General features: G+C 47.7%; 1 protein-coding gene and 1 long non-coding RNA gene across 2 annotated transcripts in view; one reads left to right on the top strand and one right to left on the bottom strand.

Moving 5' to 3' along the window:
* Nucleotides 1–24,844, top strand: part of LOC137564058 (uncharacterized) — a 265,554-nt gene that overhangs the window by 121,082 nt on the left and 119,628 nt on the right. The gene's annotated exons all lie outside the window — the stretch shown is intronic.
* Nucleotides 1–24,844, bottom strand: part of LMO3 (LIM domain only 3) — a 157,038-nt gene that overhangs the window by 131,385 nt on the left and 809 nt on the right. The gene's annotated exons all lie outside the window — the stretch shown is intronic.

The raw sequence follows: 24,844 nt of genomic DNA, 5'->3' as shown, positions 1-24,844 counted from the left end.
ACAAGGAATCAGTGAAGTGTATCTTGAGCTAAAAGCAGAGTTTGACTGGTGAACACAGAATACAGCAAGGGGGCTATGTGCATGGTACTGATTATGCTGTCAGAAGGGTGACAGACACATATATATCATGTGTAACAGTTTATTGAACTAATTTACTGAATACTCATTCACCTGGGTACCCTAAATTGTTGGGGGTGGGGACTTCAGGCAATTAGAAGAAATCTGAGACCTAACAAGTGAAAGAATTGATACCTGAGGCTTCCTCCAGCCCCCTTCAAACCTTGGGCTCCCCTGCCGTCTCCCTAAGCTGCTTGGTTACTCCACTAGCTGGCCATGCACGTGCTGGCTGTGTGCACAACCCCATCACACTCCTGTGGCCAGGAGCATCTGCGCCGTTGCAGTACTAATTTACCAGCATTAATACTGCAAGGGCCCCGGGGACCACTGTAGACTTGGAGGAGGGGGAGGGAGTTGGCTCTGGGGCCCCACTGAGCAACTTAATGGTTTGGGGGGGGGGGAGGTAACATGGCCGCCTAATGCTGCATTCAGTGGGGGGGGGGGGGCAGGCTGAGTAAGCATTTATTTCTGCCCAAGGCCCTAATTTAATTTGTAATTAATTGCAAAGCCCCCCAAACTTGCTATTACCCAATTTGTCTTGAAGGTTAGGGACACTTCTGCTACCATTAAGTTATGCCACCAGATATGACCTGGTCATAAGGAACTCGGGTTGTGCGCAAGACCCTAGCTGTAGATTGTTTGGTTGCAATTACAGTAAAATGTGAAAAGAGGATGGGATGGCTGAAGAAAAGGATTTTTGAAATTAGTTTCTTTCATATTTAATAGTGTAGTTATTTTAAGTGTACTTATTTTGGTTAAACTTTTTACTTTATTCTTTTACTTTTTAACTCTCTGTTACAAAAAGGTATTGGGTCACAAATGCCCCCATTTTCTTGGGAGGTGGAGACATCTGGGGATGCCCATATTACTGAGAGGATTTCCCAAATAGTTACCCCCACTTCCCTGAGCATATGATAGGGATGAGCCCCTTGGGAGAAGAGGCTTTGTTGTTGTGTTCTGAATTCCTCTGGGAGTACCAACACACACACACACACACACACACACACACACTCTCTCTCTCTCTCCTTATCTATTTTTAATTTTAGTTTTGCCTTCACTTCTTCCTGCGTTAAGTATTTAATATTACAAAAGATTTAGACCCTTCTGCAACTTTAATTTCCAACAGTAATGTTTCCCTTGTAAAGACCGAAGCAAAGAAAGCATTTAATAGGGGTTCCCACCCTCATCCTTTAGGAATCCAATACAGTCAACCTTTGTTTTTTTAGAGTTGATGTACTTGTAAAACTTCTTTGGGATAGATTTGATATCCCTAGCGATTTGATTTTCAGCTTCAATCTTTGCCAGCCTAATTTATTTTATTGCAATTTTTATTGCATTCCTTATAATTGCTTAATGCTGCCTCGGTCCCCTCTTGTTTTAGGACCTTATAGGCATTATTTTTCCACTTTATCTCTAACCTTTCTATTCAACCATACAGCCTTTTTTTTATTCCTAGACGTTTTGTTTCCATATGAGATATAATTACTACAATGTTGATTGAGAATAATTTTTAAAGTTTGACATTTCCCTTCAGTGTCCTCCCCTTGTAGTACATTATCCCAGTCCACCAAACTTAGTGCCTGCCTGAGTTGATTGAACTTTGCTTTTCTAAAATTCATAGTTTTAGTTGTCACGCTGCTCCGCGACCTATCAGTCACATAGAGATGGCACGAATGGTTCCAGGCGAACTTAAGGTGGTTCGCGTCCGCATGCGATCGCAAACTTTCCCGGAAGTTCGATTCGCCCCCATAGTGCGCCATTAGGGTCAACTTTGACCCTCTACATCACAGTCAGCAGGCACATTGTAGCCAATTAGGCTACACTCTCTCCTGGAGCCACTCCCTTCCTTATATAAGGCAGGCAGCCCCGGGCTTTACACTAACTCGTGTGCCTGCATGCTGATTTCTTAGTGAAGGGACAGCTGCTGGCAGACTCTCTCATAGGGAAAGATTAGTTAGGCTCTTGTAGGTTTGTTAGCTTGCTCCTGGCTGATTGTTATTGCTAAAATAGCACCCCTCAACAGCTCTTTTGAGAGCTAATGTTCTTCTGATGTGTTTTTTTTTGTGTTGCCCACTGACACTGACATTATACAGCCCTATCTGTTGCAGCTGGACCTTGGTAATTGCTATTACTGTACCAGCCAGGCCCTGCCTAACTATCTATACTGGGACACCTGCCTATACCTACCTAACTACTAGGGCACCTACTTACCTATACGGGGACACCTACCTATGCCTACCTGCCTTCCTATACTAGAGCACCTACCTATGCCTACCTACCTATACTGGGTCTCCTACCTATCCCTACCTAACTACTGGGGCACCTACATACCTATACAGGGACACCTACCTATGCCTACCTACCTACCTATACTAGGGCACCTACCTATGCCTACCTACCTATACTGAATCTCCTACCTATGCCTAGCTAACTACTGGGGCACCTACCTATGCCTATCTACCTATACTGGGACACCTACCTATGCCTACCTACCTATACTGGGACTCCTACCTGTGCCTAGCTAACTACTGGGGCACCTACCTATGCCTATCTACCTATACTGGGACACCTACCTATGCCTACCTACCTATACTGGGACTCCTACCTATGCCTAGTGAACTACTGGGGCACCTACCTATGCCTATCTACCTATACTGGGACACCTACCTATGCCTAGCTAACTACAGGGGCACCTACCTATGCCTATCTACCTATACTAGGGCACCTACCTATGCCTACCTACCTATACTGGGACTCCTACCTATGCCTAGCTAACTACTGGGGCACCAACCTATACTTTTTTTCACCCAGCCATTGGTGTAGCGGAACCTCTTTTTCTTTGCTAGTCCCTTATAGTTGTCCTTTAGCGCAAAATTAAATTAGAAACGGGGGGAGCAGGTGTTTTGCCTCACGGGAAGGGTTTTTAAACCCTCTAACTTCGCTCACCACCGTAGTGGGTAAAATGACTTGCAGCAAAACATGAGGAAAAATTCAATAATAATATTTATTGAGCTACAATCCTGTTATAATAATTATCTAGGCTTGCAGAATTATAGTTACATTGTATTTGAGTAATTAGTGAACATCAATATTATTTCTTACGAAGTATTGCAGCATCACCCAGAGAAGATCAGGGGACCTCAGTGACCTCGGAGGGGAAATACTTGGCTACACCAACAGACGGCATGTCTGCTTGTCCTTCAAAAGCCCCCCAAGTCGAAAGCATTTTCCCTCCTTTATATAGACAGAATTCAATGTATGCGCAGGCGCAGAACATATTTCATCCATGCACCTGTGCAGATAAGGGTGCGTGATCACCATGTACTTGTATCATTGCGCCTGTGCAGATAAGGCACATGACTGCGTGATCAGAACGTGCTTCAGAAGCGTCATAGAACACGTCTGACTATTGTTGCTTATGTGAGAACTTGCGCACAACATCTTATGTTTTGACTAGTGTTGGAGATGGCAAAATTCTCATGGTCAAGTGCCCACAAGAATGAAAAAAACATGTTTACTAAAATAACCACTAGTGTTGTGACTAGCAGCATTTCATGGTCAGTCTTCCATGAGAATATAGCAACACTCTCATGGTCAATCTTCCATGAGAGTGTTACAGTTAGAAATATCTCATAGCCAGTTTTTGATGAGAATGAACAAATGTGTTATTTTGGATTATAACTGCCTTATAAAAGAGGCTAATATATATACAGTATCGTGGACACCAATCTTATCAATCAATCAGACATTCATGTCACTTTTGTATCTCAGCAGGCAAGTTTAGTGGGCTCTCCTCATGCCCACCACCTCCCCCAGTTAGCCGCAACCACCCCGACCAGGAAGTAAGTTCTGTGGGTTGGGAGGCAGTACCAGAGGGGAGCGGAGGGGAATGGGGTTAGCAGTGGGCATGAGAAGAGCCCACTAACATGCCTTCTCCCCCCATTTTTACTTTAATTTTGCACTAAGATATCCTTTAAAGGACTTCCGAGGCCAAATGACCAAAAAAAGTTAATTACCTGGATCATCTTTTAAGGCACGGAGGACACCGTCCTCGCCCTCCGTGCCGATCCGCTGGGTCCCCCCGCTAGCCCCCACCCGGGGGGCTAATAAGCGGGGGGACCTGGCGGATCGGCATGGAGGGAGCGGACGGCGTCCTCCGTGCCTTAAAAGATGATGCAGGTACTTAACTTTTTTGGGTCATTTTGCTTTGGAAGTCCTTTAAAGAGAACCCGAGGTGTGTTTAAAGAATGTTATCTGCATACAGAGGCTGGATCTGCCCATACAGCCCAGCCTCTGTTGCTATCCCAAACCCCACTAAGGTCCCCCTGCACTCTGCAATCCCTCATAAATCACAGCCGTGTTGTGAGGCTGTGTTTACATCTGTAGTGTCAGTCTCAGCTGCTGCCCTGCCTCCTGCATAGCTCTGGTCTCTGCCCCCGTCCCTTCCCTCCAATCAGCAGGGAGGGAAGGGAGGCAGGCGGGGACTGGAGTTCTGCAGGAGGCGGGGAAAGCAGCAGACTGACACTATAGAGATAAACACAGCCATCTCTGACAAGCTGTTTGTCAGCAGCGTGGCTGTGATTTATGAGGGATTGCAGAGTGCAGGGGGACCTTAGGGGGGGTTGGGATAGCAACAGAGGCTGGGCTGTATAGGCAGATCCAGCCTCTGTATGCAGATAATATTCTTCAAACCCACCTCGGGTTCTCTTTAAGAATCAGCCTAAACATTTTACATCATTCCTTTCTTTGGGAGAGGCAATCTTTGACCACCCACCTAGCATGTTGCAATCAGTTCAGCAGGAAGTTTGTCAACAGTTTGGACAGCCATGCATCTGGAATTGCAGCCATCTACAGATGTGTAATCCGTCACGTTTGACAAACTGCCAGAACATCAGCAGAATCTGTGGAGGGGGCAGTTAATATATCTTATTCAGCAGTGCCAATACAGTCTCCCACTGGAACACTTTTGTCCGCAAAGGGCTTGATTCACTAACCGGCGCTAAGCCGGTTAGTGAGCCCTATCACTTAGTGGGCGCAAACTACGACACTAAGTGGTTTGCGCCCACACATCAGTCTTAGTACCGCTCACTGCGCGCGCAGCGCGGGTGCGCCTATATTAGTGCGCGGTGCGGCGATAACGTCGCACCCGCTGCCCCTTGCATTAATGCGCTGTTTTGGGGGCATCCGATGCGCTGTTATCGTCGCACCAGGTGCAACATTTAAGGGGCAGCGGGTGCGACGTTATCATCACACCGCGCACTAATATAGGCGCACACCCGTGCTGCGCGCGCAGTGAGCAGGGCTGCGCGCAAAGTAGCTTTGTGCGCACTAGGGGCAAAAAATGGCTCTTCACACCGGCGCTAACACTTATTGCCGGTTAGTGAATCAAGCCCATAGTGGGTTGACTTAACACCTCTTGTTCAATAATTGAGACGTTAACATGAAATACACAAATTCTAAATGTTATACATTAGGAGAAAAAGCAATTTGCGGAGTTCTATTTCTCGTCCGTTGTGTTAGATAACAGCTCTGAAGCTGCATGTTTCAGCCAATCCTAGTTTGTATTAGTAGCCTTTTAATATAAATGAGAATGATGGCCTTCACTTTCTAAAAGCTCCCTTAAACAAAGAGTGATATCTGCGGCGAGGCACGCTATTGAGCTTGTTTGCTATTACAAGGCCCAGATGTATTATTTATGCAATTTTCTTCAAAAAGAAGCCCTGAAAGAGCAGATTTCATTTCGTCCTATTCGGTGGAAGCATTGTCTCATGAATGGGAACATTCGGCATTTTATCTGCTTTGAATATATACGGCAAATGTTCTCGTTGTTTGAGGGTGATGCTGAAGAGCTTGCAATGCATTCAAAATAACTATTCTAATAAGTCTGCAGATAGCGTCCCTGTCTATAGATCTTTTCCATCCAAATAAACAGCATTTTATGTCTGTAGCACACTCTCTGCTAAGACTCTGTAGTGTTATTTGTGGATACAAAGGCCAATCACTACCAGCTTAATTTTCTACAACCTGATGTTGTCCTTCAGATTACTATAACACAAACACACAGATGTTTAGGAGAGACCATTCAGTGTTGTCCATCAGTATATAGCTGTTTATTTGTTAGCAGAGGTTAGCTGGATCACAATAATGGCTCAGTAAGTTTTGATCTGACCAGATTGTGAAGTGTGTTGGTAGATTGTCAGATGGGGTAGTGTATGAAGGTGTCCGATGACATCAAATTATTCGCTGAAATGTACCTAGAGCAGGTTTTCTCAACTAAGTTTAGGTAAAACACCAGGGTTTCTTGAGGTCCCTGCAAGGTTTCCCTGGCATCCCACCCCCACCACCACCACCCTGGATGAGAGAAGGCTTGGGAGAAGGTAAGCTTAGTTCAGCTAACATGGTATGAAAATATGACATGGTATTGTGGTGATGGACAAGTATGAAAAGCCGGACTGAGGACATGTGAATAGTGGATAAAGAGGAATTGAGCAGGCAATGCCAACTAATGTGCTTGTGTCAATCTCTGCAAGGGGTTAAAGGGAATCTTAACTGAGAGGGATATGGATGTTTCCTTTTACAATACCAGTTGCTTGTTAGCCCTGCTGATCTCTTTGGCTGCAGTACTGGCTGAATCAGAACCCTGAAACAAGCATGCAGCTAATCCAGTCTGACTTCAGTCAGAGCACCTGATCTGCATGCTTGTTGAGGGGCTGTGGCTAAATGTAATAGAGACACAGGATCAGCAGGAGAGTCAGGCAACTAGCATTATTTTAAAAGGAAAAATCCATGCGCAGTATGATAGGCCATTATATCATGAAGGGTCACAAACTTTGGAGTTAGTACAATTAGGCAGTGCATAATGAACACTATAATAATCACTGAAATTTGTTAGTTTCTAACACAGTCCGGTGTATGTCTATATGTTATTTTACCCTTCTACCCTGCCCCGCTGTGTTTGACTGCACCATCCAAACTTTGCACACTTCTTTGGCCCATAGTGGTGTAGGTGGCTTGTGTTTTGTTAATCGATCACACCCTCCATACCCCTGGGATGGCCCACGGAAGACCCCACTTTTTCCTATTGACTTTTATTGGAAAATTTCAAACTATCACCACTCGTACAGCTCTGAACTTAAACTCAGCAAACTAGGGTCACATAGCCATGGGATCAGCCTGAAAAATTAGGTCACATTTTGAGGATTCAAAAAAGTGGGTGGAGCTAAAAACATCTTTCAACAGATTTAACGTATTGACTGCAATGTAAACATTTAAAACACTGTCATCCATGGATAGTGCAGATGAATGCCACTCTTAAAATTGAGAAAATTATATATGCTCATAGGCTCTGCCATCAAAAATTATGGGGTCCCTGGCTAGATACTGTAACGATCTGCTCAGCTGGCTGCACGGCAGACAGCTGTTTGGCCATTCTTTAGGTCTGCGAGCTGCAGGTCTCTGGAAAAGAGACCTGTCTCTGCTTTGCAAGTTTCAGAGTTGTTCTGCTGAGGAATTTGCATACACTTGTCATGCAAATTGCCTAGCTGCCTCCTTTGAAGGCTGGCAGTATAAATACCATGTTCTCCCAGAATCCTTTGCTGGTCATTTTCATGGTTTGTTACTGATAAACTCTCCTAGAGTATCAGCCTTGTTTCTTTGTTAAAGTTTACCTTAGAGTAATTCCTTGGGACTGCACTAGGCAGCTCTTCTAGTGCAGTCAGGTTGCATTATCTGTTTTGCCTGTGTTGTCTCTCTGCTGCGATTGTCCTGTCGCCAGCGGCGGTCGACAGGAAATCGGTCTGTCTGTCTGGGAGTGTAGGCCAGAGCTGCAGTTGCTACTGGCTGCTCCATCTGTCTGGATCGCACTTGCCCTAGTGGTAGTGGCAGTGCCTCCTTCTGTATTCTGCCTCAGGGGTGCTAACCAGAGCAGCGGTTGCTACTGGTAACCCCTTCTGTTTATCTGTCTGGATCGGACTCGCCCTAGTGGTAGTGGCAGTGCCTCCTTCTGTATTCTGCTTTAGGGGTGCTAGCCAGAGCAGTGGTTGCTACTGGTAGCCCCATCTGTTTGTCTGTCTGGATCGCATCCGCTCTAGCGGTAGCAGCGGTGGTTCCTTCTGAACTCTGTCTGGGAGTGTAGGCCAGAGCTGCGGTTGCTGCTGGCTGCTCCTTCTCTCTGTCTTGTCTGATACGAACGATTGCTGTAGGCTCGGTGAGGTAACCGTTTACCAAGCGTTTTTGTTCTCTATTTCGTGTTGTGTGTCATTGGTTAGTTAGGGTGGCACGCTTATCACTGGGCGCCTAACGCGTGGTGATCGTGCTTAAACGCGTTCTCTGTTGCGAATGAGTGCGGTGTTCGCGTTTAGCTAGCGTTTGTTATTTTCTTTATCTTCTGATTGTTGTTTGCTGTGCCCTTGCTACTCTCGTGCTCTGTTCTGTTCGGCCTTGTGTCACTTCTGGAAATCGCCTCTCTCTTGCGATTGCGTTCCCGCTTTGTTTCTGCGGATGTGTGTTCACCGTCGCTGGGTGGCGACTAGATTGGGGAACACACATTTAGTCTGTGTCATGGTCGGTGTCAGCACGCAGAGAGAATCTGATTATTGGTGATCTGCAGTATCACCAAGAATGCAGATGTATACCCGATTATTGATGATCTGCAGTATCACCGATAATCCGATATATTGCTACCCTCTGGGCACCAGCAAAAGAACACAATAAATACAGTAATAAATCAAAAAGTGTGGAAATGTCCACCACACGGCAATTCCTCAGAGGTGTGGTTACCTCTGAATGGGAACCCCGTGAGTGAGATCCTCTATCCAGGCAATGTGAGGAATCTCGACCCCTAGCATTGACATCTCCTGCAGCACATTACAGAGTACATAGTCATGTCACTGACTGTCCTCAGAGTAGCTCACAATCTAATCCTACCATAGTCATAGTCTAATGTCCTACCATATTATTATTATGTATTTATATAGCATTGACATCTTCTGCAGCACATTACAGAGTACATAGTCATGTCACTGACTGTCCTCAGAGTAGCTCACAATCTAACCCTACCGTAGTTATAGAATAATGTCCTACCATATTAATTATTATGTATTTATATAGCACTGACATCTCCTGCAGCACTTTACAGAGTCATGTCACTGACTGTCCTCAGAGGAGCTCACAATCTAATCCCTACCACAGTTATAGTCTAATATTTTCAATATAGGATTGTTTTGGGGTAAACCAGTTGACTTATTAGTATGTTTTTTAGGATGCAGGAAATGTCTGAAGTGTCTGAAGACAGAAACTCCATGCAGATTTTGCCCTGGCCAATGTTCAAGCCTAGGACTCAGCACTAAAATGCAGTAGTGCTACCCACTGAGCCTCTATTCTACTCATAGATATCTGCTCATCCATGTCATCAATTCTGACCCTCTACTACCCTTCCTCCCTCCATTCTACTTCTCTTCTCTTGTATCACTTACACTACAAACACACTGTGCTTATCTCCAGAATGGATTATGAATCAAACCATTAGGCCCAGTGCACACCAAAACCGCTAGCAGATCCTCAAAACGCTAGCGGTTTTTGGAGCAGATTTCAGAGCGATTCTAGGCATGTTTAGAGACATTTTCTAAACATGCTGAGCGTTTATGTGAAGCAGATTACAAATCTTGTTACAGTAAAAGCTGTTACTGAACAGCTTCTGTAGCAAAAACGCCTGGAAAACTGCTCTGATCTAGCGTTTTTTCAGAGCGGTTAGCATTTTTTAATGTTTGTGAAAAATTATTCTAAAAGGAAGAATGTCTTGCTTGATAATCCAATCTTGCAATGTGACTGACATTGGAACTTGTAGTGTGGGTGTTGTATTTATTTGAGGTGCATACTGGCAGCATGTGCTGTATGGCATACAATGCTGATCATCCACAAAGTAAACTTAGGCAGCTGCCTAGGGTCTAGAGAGAGTTTAGGGGCCTGGTGGTTGCTAGCCCCCACCAAATCTAACTAAATGAGCCAGGTGACCATCAGTGGAGGGCAAAGTGTTATCTTGCCCAGGGCCCCGTTTCATAGTTATCCTTCTCTGATGGCTTATATCATGTGTGAAGTGTTCTATAATGTATATGATTTTTGTTTTATTTTTATGGGGGGGGGGGGGGGGGGGGGCGGCGCCACAGGATTTCTTGCCTGGAGTGACAAGAAGGCAAGAGGCGCCCCTGGTGGTTAGAGTCTCGATCTGACTGCGTAGTGCTTCCATACCAATGGTCTGCTGTTCTGTCATGGTCAGTGTCAGCACGCAGAGAGAATCTGATTATTGGTGATCTGCAGTATCACCAAGAATGCAGATGTATACCCGATTATTGATGATCTGCAGTATCACCGATAATCTGATATATTGCTACCCTCTGAGCACCAGCAAAAGAACACAATAAATACAGTAATAAATCAAAAAGTGTGGAAATGTCCACCACATGGCAATTCCTCAGAGGTGTGGTTACCTATGAATGGGAACCCCATGAGTGAGATCCTCTATCCAGGCAATGTGAGGAATCTTGACCCCTAGCAGTAATCATCTGCTTGGGGCAAGCGTCTCGGAGAGGCAAGCCTCAGAGATAACCCTCCAGTGGGAGACTTTCCACTGAAGGGAGAAAGGTCAGACAGGCAAGGGTTCAGCAACAGAGATGACGGTAGCAGTACAGGAACGTAAGGCAGAAGAATAATCGGTAATCAGGCAGAGGTCGGCAACAAGAGCAGATAGGCAAAGGTACAATATCAGCAAGAGTTAGAGTAGTCAGGGATAGCAAGAGTCAAAACACAGATCAATATACACAATATTCCTAAGCTAAGGTGTAAAATCCTTAGTATCAACACCAGGGAACTGCACTAAGGTCTGAGCGCTAACACAGAGTGTGTATTCACGACAGCAGACAAAGAGCAACTGACAGGGAGCTCTTTTTATGCTGGGGTACACTCTAGCAGCGTCCCCCAGCCGCCCAACCAATCGCTGGCCCTGCTGGAGTCAGCTGACCAGCCTGGTCAGCTGACTCCTCTTTCGAGAACGATAAAGTTCCTGTCTGCGCCAAGCGCCGGGTGAGTGCCGGCGAAGGAGACCCTACGAGCGGCAACTGCGCGGCGGAGTCCGCCGAGCATACGGACTCCGCCGACCGCACAGCCCCGCTCGGCGGCACGCCGGCGGTAGGAGTCTGGGAAGCGGAGCCCGCTGCCTCATGTCTGTTGGCAGCGGGTCCGCTATCCCTCAGTCTGTCTCTGTGCTCTCTCTCTTTGAGGGCTATCGTGCCCTACATTGCCTTCATTCGTACAATTTCCCATCTGGCATCTGTGGCCGTGCAGAGGCTGTGCTCATCTGCACTCCACAGCTCCATCTGCCGGTGGGAATTGCCCTCTACTGGTGCATTGCATCCAAGCTGGGTACTATCTAATTATACGCTTGTGGAGGATTCCTGCCGTGTCAGCGCCGCGCATCTTGTGCACTGCCCACGGAAATAGTTCCGCAATCGTTACAGAATGACCAGCCTAACCGAAATTCCCAGGGTAGAGGGAATGTTCGATTTGCTTCACATTTAATTGCCCAAGGCAAAAACATATGTGAATCCTATTATAGGTAGGGTTATACATTATATTAAAGCAGTAAAAAAATCTGTGCATGTTCCTGATCCCAACCCATATGAGTGTTTCTTGGATACAGGGTTGTTTGAATTTCCATTCGCTCCGTGGGAGATTGGGGCTTTGATGGAGGAATTTGAATTTGATTGGAAGGCCTTTTGCGATTTTTACATCGCAAAAAGCGAAGAGATCCTTAATGCTTGTGTTGATTCTATGTATATTTTGATTGATTCTGATGAGTGTGACGAGTGTTTTGTTGATCCGGTGATTTGTGTGTGGCAGACGATTTTGGATGAATTGCACACACACCAACCAATTGATTCCATTAAAGAGACACCGTTGTCACATGATTATTCCTGCCTTTCTGGGGTAAAGCAAGTGAGTTTGGACACTGTGCGACCTTAAATGAATGGGTGTGCTTCGATTGTGGACACCTGTGTGAATTCTGATTGTGTGAAGTTTGAGTCAGTGCGATTTGATGCCTGTTTCTCTGACTCTGTTGAGGGGAAAATTCCTAAACCAGGCAGTCTCAAGAGTAATGTTGATATGACTAATAAAGTTTCTCATGTTGTTGACACAACCTATTCTGCAAATGAATCTATGTCTCGCTCTGTTCACACCTGTAAAGGCACATTGCCGGTTGACAGTTGTGCCAGCGTTTCTGTTCTGAATACTTTGCAGTCTGCTCTACCAATTGCGGAGGCTTGCGCTTTGGAAGCCTCAGTTTCACAACCTAAAGCGAACTTGGATTCGCAAATTTTGCATTCTGTCTCCTCGGATTCGACATTGTTAGCCGAGTCTAGGGGTGAGACAGCGCTTTGGTTTTGCGAATCTGATACTGAGGAAAGTAATGATTTTCCACCCTGTACTCTGGATGAGTCAATATTATCTCACAATGAACCTCTTGCAGGGAGCCCAGAAGCTCCTCTAGGTATTGCAGCTAATTGCATCTGCTGTCCTGCCATTTCAGAATTGCAGCCTGGTTTGACTGCTATAGAGGATTCTGCCTGAAGTGAAATGAAACTCAGAGAGTCAGAGCACTCACTTCATGTGGCGGAAATTCAAATTGCACAGAACGCGTAAAAATATGCTTCCACGCATGGAGGCCGCAGCGCTTAGATGAAAACCATTTTAAAAAGTAGCAGCGCCATAAATTAACTTAACTCTGGTCCGCCTTACTTCGCCACGCATGTTGCTCGACAACGCATGGATGCTGTAGCGTTAGATGCTACAGCGCATCGCATCCAGTGTAAAAGGCCCCATAGCATGCTGTAGCATCACCCTGCAGTACAAAAGAGTTCTGGATGTGTGACTGGCTTTTAGTGATGCACCATGGGAGATCTCTCTTGCTCACTTAAAACTGAAGTATCACTAATACCATCTGTTTTAAGATGGCACATTTATATTTGTCAATCTGAAGTGAATGTTTATAAGAAGAAACGCCATACATTTTTATCTCCTCAGCTGTATGGGTGCCTTACATTTGGAGAGAAAGTCTGGTCCATATGAGCTTACAATCTAAAATATTATGTATTGTTAAAGCGGAACTATAAACGCCTAAAAAACAAACAGTTTCACTTACCTGGGACTTCTCCAAGCCCCCAGCAGCTGTCCTGTCCCTCGCTGCTCGTGCACGATTTTCCCCCGCTGCCAGCCTATGCTATTGTGGGCTGCAACGCGAAGAAAGCTTCACGTACCCGGGGTGCGCCAGCGCAGTTGTCGTCGCCTTTTAAGTCGACGGTAACAAAACTAGTTTGCTGCAGGAGAGCGGAGGAAAGTGCAGGACCGGCGTGGGACAGGACGGTTGCTGGGGGCTTGGGGAAGCCCCAGGTAAGTGAAACTGTTTGTTTTTTAGGAGTTTACAGTTCCACTTTAAATACTCTGTCTAATACCTGAAGGAATCTGGAATCTACATACTGTTTTTTTGTTTTGTTTTGTTTTTGTTTTGTTTTTGTTTTGTTTTTGTTTTATTGGATGAACTGGAAATCTGCAGCTGGAGAGAGTTATAAATGGTGACTAACTAGGTTTACTAAGGACTTCTGGGAAGCGTGACACAGCTGAACTCGCTGACTAGCAGCTTCCATTATATGTCCTTTATTTTTTCTCATCTTTGTATCGCTCTGAGTGAGGTTTGGTCAATAAAGTAATCCAACAATGTCATTACTTTCCTCTAGCTGCCATCCCTCCAGCATATATGAAAAGACACATTACAGTCTGCAGCCCATGCCATAGGAAAGAAAATTTCCCACACCCTATGCTGCACAGAAAGACTTGCTGTATTCTTCGGATCGTAAGGCGCGCTTTTTCTCCTCCAAAAGTGCGAGGGGAAAGTCAATGTGTCTTTTGGTCCGAACATGTTCTGTGGATGCTGCTGTCTTGTGTCACTTTTTTTTTCAGCCAATAAAGAATTGTATTGCACATTAGATATGCGTACACGTATTTAAAAGTAAGAGAAATACATACTTTTTGGCAGAGAAAAGGACTTAAAGAGGAACTGTAGTGAAAATAACATAATGAATAAAATTACTTATTTTTTACAATATTCACTTATAAATTATTTAGTCAATGTTTGCCCATTTTAAAATCTTTCCTCTCCCCGATTTACATTCTGAAACTAAAACTGTCAGGACCATGGTCATGACATCACACTGTGGGAGACTGGGAGGGGTTTCACTACAATATCAGCCATACAGACCCCCCTGATGATCTATTATAGAAAAGGTAAAGATTTCTCAAGGGAAAGGGGTTATCAGCTATTGATTGGAATGCAGTTCAGTCTTTGGTTAAAGTTCCCCTTTAACCATTGTCAGAGAAATATGAAAGAAGGAATTATGCACCTACCCTTAAAAGAGAAACTTCATCTACTGTCCTGAAATAAAGACTAAACCACTTGCACCTTAAGTAGAAAGAGAAGCGGTGACCTAAAAATTGAGATTTTTTTCCTTCAAACTCAGTACCATGTTGCATCAAGATCCCTTTAAATGGTTATCCTATATATGCTTGTGTGGTCAAACAGGCTTTGTTAATTTTCCTGCTTATTTCTTGATAATTGGCTGGCATAATGCTGGGCCTGAGAACAGGTCAACTTCAGTCTCTATAACCCTGGCCCTCTGTTCAAAATACCATATCTTAGCTCAGTTCTATGTAGCATCAAGATCCCTTTGAAAGTTTCTCCTATAGCTGCTTGTGTGGTAATCCAAGCTTAGTTAATTTTCCTGCTTATTACCGTAAGTCATATAACAAATCGGGATGGCATAATGCTGGGCCCGAGAGCAGGACATCTTCAGTCTATATAACTCTGGCACTCTGTTCAAAATACCATATTTTAGCTTTAGATGCTGCCAGGGGTCTAGTCCTGGGAAAAGAAGTGAGTGGACTCACTTGGAGAATTCCTGCGCGGCGCGCCAGAAAATGGGCGTGGTCAAGCACACCGTGGGCGTGGTCATGGGTGGGGCCAAATATACATGACCTTAGCAGTGATGTAAAAGGTCTGCCGAGGAAGTTTGAGCTCTGCCGTAGTGTATCCCCCAAAAATAGATGTAATCTCACAGCATTTCACCAAAAAGACACATAATCTGGTAGAAGAGGCTCCAAAATACAGATAATATGGAAGTGGTTCCCCCAAAATAGACAATGTGACAGCAGCAGTTCCACCAACATACACATAATTTGGAAGCAGTTCCCCAAAATACGCGAAACCTGGCAGCGGATCACCCAAAATACACGTAACACCCAAAGGACATATAATCTGGCAGTAGTGGTCCCCCAAACATACACAATCTGGCAGCAGTTCCCCAAAATACATGTAATCTGGCAGCAGCCGTTCCCCTAACATACACATAATTTGGCAGCTGTTCCCCAAAATACATAACAGCGGTTCCACAAAAATGCAGATAATCTGTTCCCCCAAAATAGGTACCCCCAGGTAGCCAGGTCTATAGGTGTCCCCAGTATAAGTAGCCATGAGTATAGTAGTCCCCAGTATATGTAGCCAGAGGTATAGTTGCCTAGTATATGTAGCCAGGGGTATATGTGCCCAGTATATGTAGCCAGTGGGATATGTCCCCAGTATATGTAGCCAGGGGTATATATGCCCAGTATATGTAGGCAGGGGTATATGTGCCCAGTATATGTCGCCAGGGGTATATATGCCCAGTACATGTAGCCAGGGGTATATATGCCCAGTATATGTAGCCAGGGGTATATGTGCCCAGTATATGTAGGCAGGGGTATATGTGCCCAGTATATGTAGGCAGGGGTATATATGCCCAGTATATGTAGGCAGGGGTATATGTCCCCAGTATATGTAGGCAGGTGTATATGTCCCCAGTATATGTAGGCAGGGGTATATGTCCCCAGTATATGTAGGCAGGTGTATATGTCCCCAGTATATGTAGGCAGGGGTATATGTCCCCAGTATATGTAGGCAGGGGTATATGTCCCCAGTATATGTAGGCAGGGGTATATGTCCCCAGTATATGTAGGCAGGGGTATATGTCCCCAGTATATGTAGGCAGGGGTATATGTCCCCAGTATATGTAGGCAGGGGTATATGTCCCCAGTATATGTAGGCAGGTGTATATGTCCCCAGTATATGTAGGCAGGTGTATATGTCCCCAGTATATGTAGGCAGGTGTATATGTCCCCAGTATATGTAGCCAGGTGTATATGTCCCCAGTATATGTAGGCAGGTGTATATGTCCCCAGTATATGTAGGCAGGTGTATATGTCCCCAGTATATGTAGGCAGGTGTATATGTCCCCAGTATATGTAGGCAGCTGTATATGTCCCCAGTATATGTAGGCAGGGGTATATGTGCCCAGGTAGCCAGGTGTGCCCCCACCCGGAGGGAGCAGAGCAGAGAAGGCGAGCTATGGGGACAGTGGGGATGGGCGGACATCTCCCCCCCCTCCCCCCCCCCCATCCCTCATCTTTGTGCTCCCCTTCCTGCCTTTCCCCTCCAGCGTTGTTAAGTGACGGGCCCGGCAGCGAAAGTGGGCGGAGACTTACCTCGTTCCAGCCGCAAGGGACGCTCCGCTTTGTGTGCGGCTAGTCTGGTCTTCTAGCCGCACACAGAGCGGAGCGTCCCTTGCGGCTGGAAGAAGGTGGAAAGTCTCCGCCCACTTTCGCCGCCGGGCCCGACACTTAACAACGCTGGAGGGGAGAGGCAGGAAGGGGAGCACAAAGGTGAGGGATGGGGGGGGGGAGATGTCCGCCCATCCCCACTGTCCCCATAGCTCGCCTTCTCTGCTCTGCTCCCTCCACACAAGCCAGGGTGAACGGCGTTCACTCTGAAGAAAAAGTGGGTGAACGCCGTTCACCCGCGTCCACGCAGGACTCGACCCCTGGATGCTGCTTTGACTTCATATCCAGGAGATTGAGCAAAAGTCCAAACAGACAATCTCAAACTCACTTGAGCTGTGAACAACTTTACAGGTGCCCCCAACAAATAGAAGCCAACTCAGTCTCCGAAAAAGAATGCTTAAAAACACATTCAGAAACCGATTTATTCAGACACGTAAGTTTACAGTTACATAAATCTGATTTGGCAGTTACTCAACAGACAGACAACATAACAATCAGGGCCCGTTTCCACTACGGCGATTCCGCAGAGTTTCCCCGCACATGATTCACACGGGGAAACTCTGCCATAGGGGAGGATGGGGCTGCGGCGGAATCGCTTGCGGGAGCGATTCAGCCGGAACCCCCTGCAGAATTCGCCGCGGAGGCAGCGAATCCCATAGCCGTACATGGCACGGCTCATGGGATTCGCTTGCGATCCCGCCCACCCGCTCAGTGTGGCGTGCGTCTGAGAGACGCACGCCGCACTAGTGGAGACGACTCAGACTTGTTTTGACTTTTACTTTACATACCTTGTCCAACAACAGAAGAACCCTGTCAATGGCCACAATTCACTAAGAACATTCTGGAGATAATAAGGTAAGAGAAAACTTACCACCACACATCGATCTTGCCTTATTAAGGTGTAGAGATAAGTTTTCACAGTAAGAGAGTTATCTTATCACTTCAGTTAACTCCTCTGTAGTTTTTTTCACATGCAGTTACAGTGTTCTCCCCAGAATTTTTTTCCAGCGGGGTGGCATGAAATAGTAGCCGGGTGGAATCAAAAAGAAGCCGGGTGGGGTGAGATGAGAGAAAGAAGGGCCTGGATAGGCGAGAGCAGGAGCTGAGGAAGGCCTCCCATGATAGGGATAGACCTTCTGTCAGGAAAGGAAGGGGTTAATTTCTGGGTGGGCTTGGCCAGGCGACCTGAGTCAGAGGGAAGGCGGGTCGGACAGCAGTGGCTGAGGACAGGAAGGGTGTCAGCGGAAGGGGAGGAGCCAGAACGAGAGGAGATCACAGGAGAAAGTTGGCTTCTCTGTGTGTTCTCCTGCTTACAGCACCGTGATGGAGGAGTTGGACAGCCTGATGGCAATGCTGCGGAGCGAGGCAGCGGCAAGAGGACCTGAATGGGTGGCACAGCAGATTGCGGAGAGGACGGAGGGCGCAGCCAGCCAACAAGCCGGGCGGGTCAGTGCACGCATCTCCAGGCCGCCGGAGCAGCTGAGTCCCAGCGCTTCCCCCGCAGGTCAAAGGAGAGGAGGTAGCCCGGGACAAGCTACTACAGCCCCCCCAGCAAGGAAGAATAGCGCGGCTGGGAGCAAAGGGGCTTGGAGTAAACGACCACAAGGAGACCAGGAGGTGGCGGGCCCAAGCGGTATGGGGCCTAGTGGCGGCAAACAGCGCAGAGGTAACCCCAAGCAGAGCGGAGCGGCAGCTTCAAACAGGCGAAGTGGTCAGAAGGATACTAGGGGAAACAAGGCGGCAGAGGGGAGGCGGCAGCGTGAGGCGGATGCCCCTACACCCAGGCAGTCCAAGCGATCAAAGAAGGACTCCAATCCGGGGTCTGGGAAGAAGGTGACAGCTGCTAAGGGGAAGCAAGCTTGCAGACCAAGGTCCAGTAGCTCTGATAGCAGCATACGGAGTGCGGCTGCCGGGCATGGCAGGTCATCTTCTCCGTCACCACCTCGTCAGGAAACCGCATCGGGTAGCAGAGGACGGTCTGGGCGCAATGGATCACTTCGTGGTCAGTCGGCTCGAGACGGGGACCGCCAATCTGAGGGGTCTGGTGAGAGGCGACTGGAAAGTGAAAGGCGCAGGAGTAACAACAGGGCCGCTTCCCCTGCGGTCGCTGCTTCCGGGAGATCGGATGGAAATGGTGGTCGGTTCGAGGCAGCAAGGCCAAGAGGGTCGGCTGATCGGGACCCACGTCCGGTGCAGCCAGGTGAGAGCAACCTTGTTGGAAATGTTGTAAATGATGATAACAGGGGTGATGTGCTAGTGAGGGGGGGAGAGAGTGCTAGTGGGGCGAGTAGCAGTGGGGGATCACTGTCTGTAGCACAGTCAGCAGTTACTACAGGTTTAGGGGACAGCTCATCATCGGCATTATCCCTCATTAATACCCTGCTTGTCGGCATCAGAGATGCCTTACAGGGGCCTAGTCGGACCCAGGTGGCTTCTGAGCAGTCACCTGTGGCAGCATGGATTCCTTCGGGTGTGGGAGGGTCCACAGCATTAGTGCCAGCTGGTGGGGTTACGCAGCCTGGGGGGAATGTGGTTACCAACGCGGTGGTCACTGCCCCGGCGCAGAATGCCCCAAAGGATAAGGAAATGGATACGGTGCGGCTGGCAGACGCAGCAAAAGGGGAGGTTTATCTTTGCTTTTCTGGACCGTTGGGTTTGCATTTGAAACAGGACGTTAGGGAAAAAATTTGGAAGGGTGAGTATATCGAGATCTTCTCGTTACTGCAATTGGGTAAGTTTAACTTGGATCGGGTCAAGCCCGACGAGAGTAAAAAAGAGGAGGAGGAACGTAGGAGGTACCGACTCATTCCCAGGACGTTCCAAAACTGGTCACAGGCTTTTTCCATATATGCCAGTGTACTGGGGGAGAAGCAACCCGAGTGTTGCTCGTCCCTATTTTGTTACCAGGAATGTATAGCGGAGGCCCACAGGTTATACGGAGGTTCAGCATGGCTGCGCTATGATGAACATTTTAGGCCGTGTAAAGCGATTCGCCCAACGATCAGGTGGGATCAGAAAGACATAGGCATGTGGATGCAGTTGATGATCCCCGGGACTAAGAGCAATCAGCCCTTTCAGGGAGCTGTCGGCAGCTCAGGGTCAGCTGGGCAGCCGGCTAATAAGAAGCCAGGAGTGTGCTGGAAGTTTAATGAGGGGGCATGCAGATTCGGAAGTTCGTGCAGGTTCAAGCATGAATGCTCATCCTGTGGTGGGAGCCATGCCCTTACCAGGTGCTATAAGCAAAACAAAGGTCGTTCCGCAGATGCTGCAAACAAAAGGGAGGACTCCAGTGATGGTGGAAAGGATGGAGCGATATCTAAGTAGGTATCCAGATGCGGCAGATGCGGATTTTCTGCGTAAGGGTTTTGCGGAGGGTTTTCATATTCCTAGTTCAGGTGTTCCAGGTTCTCATCCGCCATATCGCAATTTAAAGTCTGTTATGTTACGCCCAGAGGTGGTTTCTGCCAAATTACAGAAGGAGGTGGAGTTGGGCCGCATAGCAGGCCCTTTTTCAGAATCCCCGATTACTGACTTGGTGGTATCTCCACTAGGTTTAGTCCCAAAAAAGGACCCAGGATCGTACAGGCTGATTCATCATCTTTCTCATCCGAGAGGTTTTTCGGTCAATGACGGTATAGATCCTGAGGCTTCATCGGTTGTTTATACGTCATTTGACTCAGCAGTCCGGCTGGTCAAAAGGACAGGTAAAGGGGCTTTGCTGGCTAAAACTGATGTGGAAGCAGCCTTTCGGTTGCTTCCGGTGCATCCAGATAGTTTACGCTTGCTGGGCTGCTTTTGGGAGTCACACCTGTATGTAGACTGCTGCCTCCCGATGGGGTGCTCCATATCCTGTTATTACTTCGAGCGCTTTAGTTCGTTCGTAGAATGGGTGGTCAAAGAGGTGTCAGGGTTAAAGTCAGTCATTCATTATTTGGATGACTTTCTTTTTATCGGGGGGCAGGATCTAGCTGAATGCGCTTACCTGCTGGCCTCCATGCGCCAGGTGTGTGCGCAGTTTGGCATACCCTTAGCAGAAGAAAAGACCGAAGGCCCACAGACTACAATCAAGTTTTTGGGGATTGTCATCGACTCGGTCGCCATGGAGTGCAGGCTGCCTGGTGATAAGGTGGATGACTTGCGTCTCACTATTACCAGGACGCTCGGTTCAAAAAAGATCACCTTGCGAGAGCTTCAGTCGCTTCTCGGTAAGCTGAACTTTGCGTGCAGAATTATGCCCATGGGGCGTATTTTCTGCCGACATTTGGCAAGGGCTACAGCAGGCGTTGCGTCCCCGCACCATAGGATCCGGTTGGTGGCAGAGCACAAGGAGGACTTGCGTATGTGGTTGGTATTCCTGGCTGACTTTAATGGCCGTTCTATGTGGATGGAGGAAGCTCTCGCAAACCATGACTTGAAGTTATTTACGGACGCCGCAGGATCTCTGGGCTTCGGTGCGTTCTTCTCGGGTAAGTGGTGCGCCGAGGCCTGGCCTGAAACATGGGAACCGTTAGGCCTGACGAAAAATTTGATACTGTTAGAATTATTCCCTATCTTGGTGGCGGTTGAGCTGTGGGGACCTTTGTTGAGGAATAGGAGAATCCGATTTAATTGCGACAATATGGGTGTGGTGCAGGCAATCAATAGTTTGACGGCATCATCACCTCCGGTGGTGAGAGTACTGCGTCAGTTGGTGTTAATATGTTTGAGATTCAACATGTTGATGTTTGCAGTCCATTTGCCTGGAGTAGAGAATGAAGTGGCTGACGCTCTTTCTCGATTCCAATGGCAGAGATTTTGGACCCTCGTCCCGGGAGCAGAACGGCAGGGGGCTTCCTGCCCTCCGGCCTTATGGAAGATACCCGTGGGACAATAGGAGTTTGGATTTCTCAATCATTGTCAGCATCAACCTGGGCAGCGTATTCAGCGGTGTGGATGCAATGGGAGAGGCGTGGCGACAAGTTGGAGGTTGCCAAGCAGATGAAGAAAGGTTGTTATTGTTGCTGAAATTCATGGCGGAAAAAGGGGTTGCGGGGATCACCCCGGGGGTAATAGCAAAAAATGTGGCTGCATTATCGTTTTATTTCAAAGTTCAGGGTTTAACGGATGTTACTAAAGATTTCAGAGTTCGCATGGCATTGAGAGGTTTGAGGAGACAAGTAGTAGCCCCCAAGGATACTAGGCGCCCAGTTACATTTGGCCTGTTGATTTCAATTTTGGGGAAGCTGGGAGAGATATGTAGTTCCCCATACAAGGTTTTGTTATTTAGTGCTGCTTTTGTATTGGCATTTTTCGGGGCTTTCAGGGTGAGTGAATTAGTGAGCCCCAATAAAAGAGGGGTGGGTGGCTTCTTGGAAGGGGATGTGGCATGGTCGGAGACAGGAGTGGAGGTGCAGTTGCGTAGATCAAAGACAGATCAGTTAGGCGGGGGCCGGAAGATCACGTTGTTCCCCGTGGAAGGATCAGTGGGTTGTCCAGTGGCGGTGGTGGGTCAGTTTTTGAGGGTGCGCCCCCGGACGGGTGGTTCATGGCTGTGTCACGCAGATGGGGTGCCATTGACAAAATACCAGTTTGTGGCGGTGTTTAGGAAAACATTGAGCAGCTTGGGCCTTGTTGCGGCTGAGTTTGCATCACACTCATTTAGGATAGGAGCGGCCACGGAGGCGGCCAGATGGGGGCTTCGAGATGATCAGATTAAGAGCATAGGAAGATGGGAATCAGGTAGATTCCAGTTGTACGTCAGGCCACAGTTGGTATGAAGGGTCAGCGAAGGGGAGGTAAACTAGTGTTAGGTATTATGTTAGTTGTTCAGTTTTTGTTTATTTCAGATAACCCAGCTCCTCCAATCTTGGTTTGGATTTTCGGCCACTCATATGTCGCATGGGGTGCACGCAGAGCCGCTGTGCGGCCGGACGGCCGGCAGTTGGGTATCCCGAGAGCGACTGCAACTGTCCGGTGGATCGGAATTCCGGGCATGCAATGGGCCAAGGTATTGCCAGAACTGCAGAGATTCGTGGCCCTGGACAGGGCCCCTGAGGTACTGGTTCTCCATGTCGGTGGGAATGATCTGGCCTCAAGGACCACGAGGCAGATTATACAAGATATAAAATGTGATTTCATGAGGATGCGGTCGACTTTCCCACGAACAATTATAGTGTGGTCTGAGATTATTGGCAGAAGCCATTGGAGGTTGGCTCGGTCCGTTGACAAAATGAATCGAGCTCGCAAGAAGCTGAACAGGGAGGTGTCCCGGTTTGTGGTTAGGAATGGGGGGTGGCAGTGAGACACGAAGATTTAGAGGAGGATTTAGATTTGTTTCTGAGGCGTGATGGAGTACACCTCAACGCCATAGGTACAGATTTGTGGTCCCTGGCTTTAGAGGGTGGTATTCAGCGGGGCCTCCGTTTGTGGGCTGCACAAGGGTGAGGTTTCTCCCTTGTTTGTGGTGGCGGGGCAGGGAGCCCGGAGGACGGTGGTTAATTATTGGAGGAATTCACGCGGGTGAATTTCTCAGGGTATCCGTCATCTGAAAGAGGTTAGTAAGGGTATGCAGCTGTCCCTGAGCCGGAGTTTGCGGCTGGGGGCCGGTTATATATATAGTTGCATTACCTACGTTTGTTAGCTTCCGGGGTTCCTTGTCCTGCAAGGTTTATACTTCTTAGGTTATTAAGAATTGTTTTATATTAAAATATTGTTCAATAAATTGGGCTGCATTGGCCTATTTTCTCCACGTCAATGGTAGTCCTTTGTATTTTTGTGAGGAAGTTTGGTGAGTGGGTAAAGGTTTGGGGACAGGTAATGGGATATTCCCAGATCATGCAGAGCCGGTGCTTCTGTGAGCAACTCTGCTTATAGCATAGGAGGAGGTGAGCTGATGACAGCCGGATGCTCATCAAAACTAGCTGGGTGGAGCACCCGGCTTAAAGAGCCTGGGGAGAACACTGAGTTAATTAACAGCCTGTCTTTGACTTTAGAATTCTGGAGTTATTTTAAGGATTGTAGATTTAACTTTATCAGTAGGTGAGCAGTTAATAAAAGCGCGACCAAAAATGGTGGCCAGTTAAAGAGACCTTGTACTGAAAAAAAAAATCCCCAGAAGTCTCCCGCAATCCTGGCTCGACAAGCCTGACAGGCTAGATTTATTTACCTTCCATGGCTCCAGCGAGTAGTGCTGTTGCGGCTCTCAGCACGGAAATAGACGGAAATAGCTGATCTCTGTCGGGTCCGCTCTACTGCGCAGGAGACTTGCACCTGCGCAGTAGAGCAGCCCGACAGCGATCGGCTATTTCCGCCTATCTCCGAGCGGAGAGCCAATACTGCGCCGGAGCCGGGAAGGTAAATATTTACATCCTCGCTGTTCTAAGGGGCACAGCGAGACCGCTGTGGGACACAGGAGAACGGGGGAAGCCTCGATAGGATCCGGAGGCTTCCACCACCTGAGGTGAGTACTCCCCAGGGTAAATTTTTCTCGTTACAGGTTTTCTTTAAATAGCAGGTGCCAGTCCCACCTGCTACGCTATTTAGCGGGTGGCCTTGATTACATTTTTATCTATCATTTAATGTTATAGGCCAGGGGGGTCCTAGGATTAGGCAACACCAGGGGGTACTTAAGGTTAGGCACCACCAGGGGATGGAGGTTTAGGGGTAGGCACCCCCAGGGGGGTCTAAGGCCCGGTTCACACTTGCGGTTGTCTGCCAAACGGACCGGATGACCTGACCGGATCCGGACCGGATCCGGATCGGAACCGTACGGTTCTGATCCGGATCCGATCCGGATCCGGTCAGGTTGCATCAGGTGTCCATCAGGATGCGATCCGGATCCGTTTGGCAGAAGTAACGTAAAACACCAAAAAAAAGTTGGGGTCTGGGAGGTCAGCAGAAGGGGGACCTGTGGAATCAGGCCCTCTGCTGTTTAGCACTCACCTCCACCTGCGACATGCTGCCAACATCTCCGGATCCGGATCCAGCTGTGCTGCTCCACTCCAAAATGCTTGCCCATGTGTCCCCAGCCAATATCGCCGCAAAAATCCGCATA

The sequence above is a fragment of the Hyperolius riggenbachi genome, chromosome 3, assembly GCF_040937935.1.
Source record: "Hyperolius riggenbachi isolate aHypRig1 chromosome 3, aHypRig1.pri, whole genome shotgun sequence".
NCBI classification, from domain to species: domain Eukaryota; kingdom Metazoa; phylum Chordata; class Amphibia; order Anura; family Hyperoliidae; genus Hyperolius; species Hyperolius riggenbachi.
Note: the sequence above shows the minus strand (reverse complement) of the source record. Positions and strands in the feature narration are given on the sequence as shown.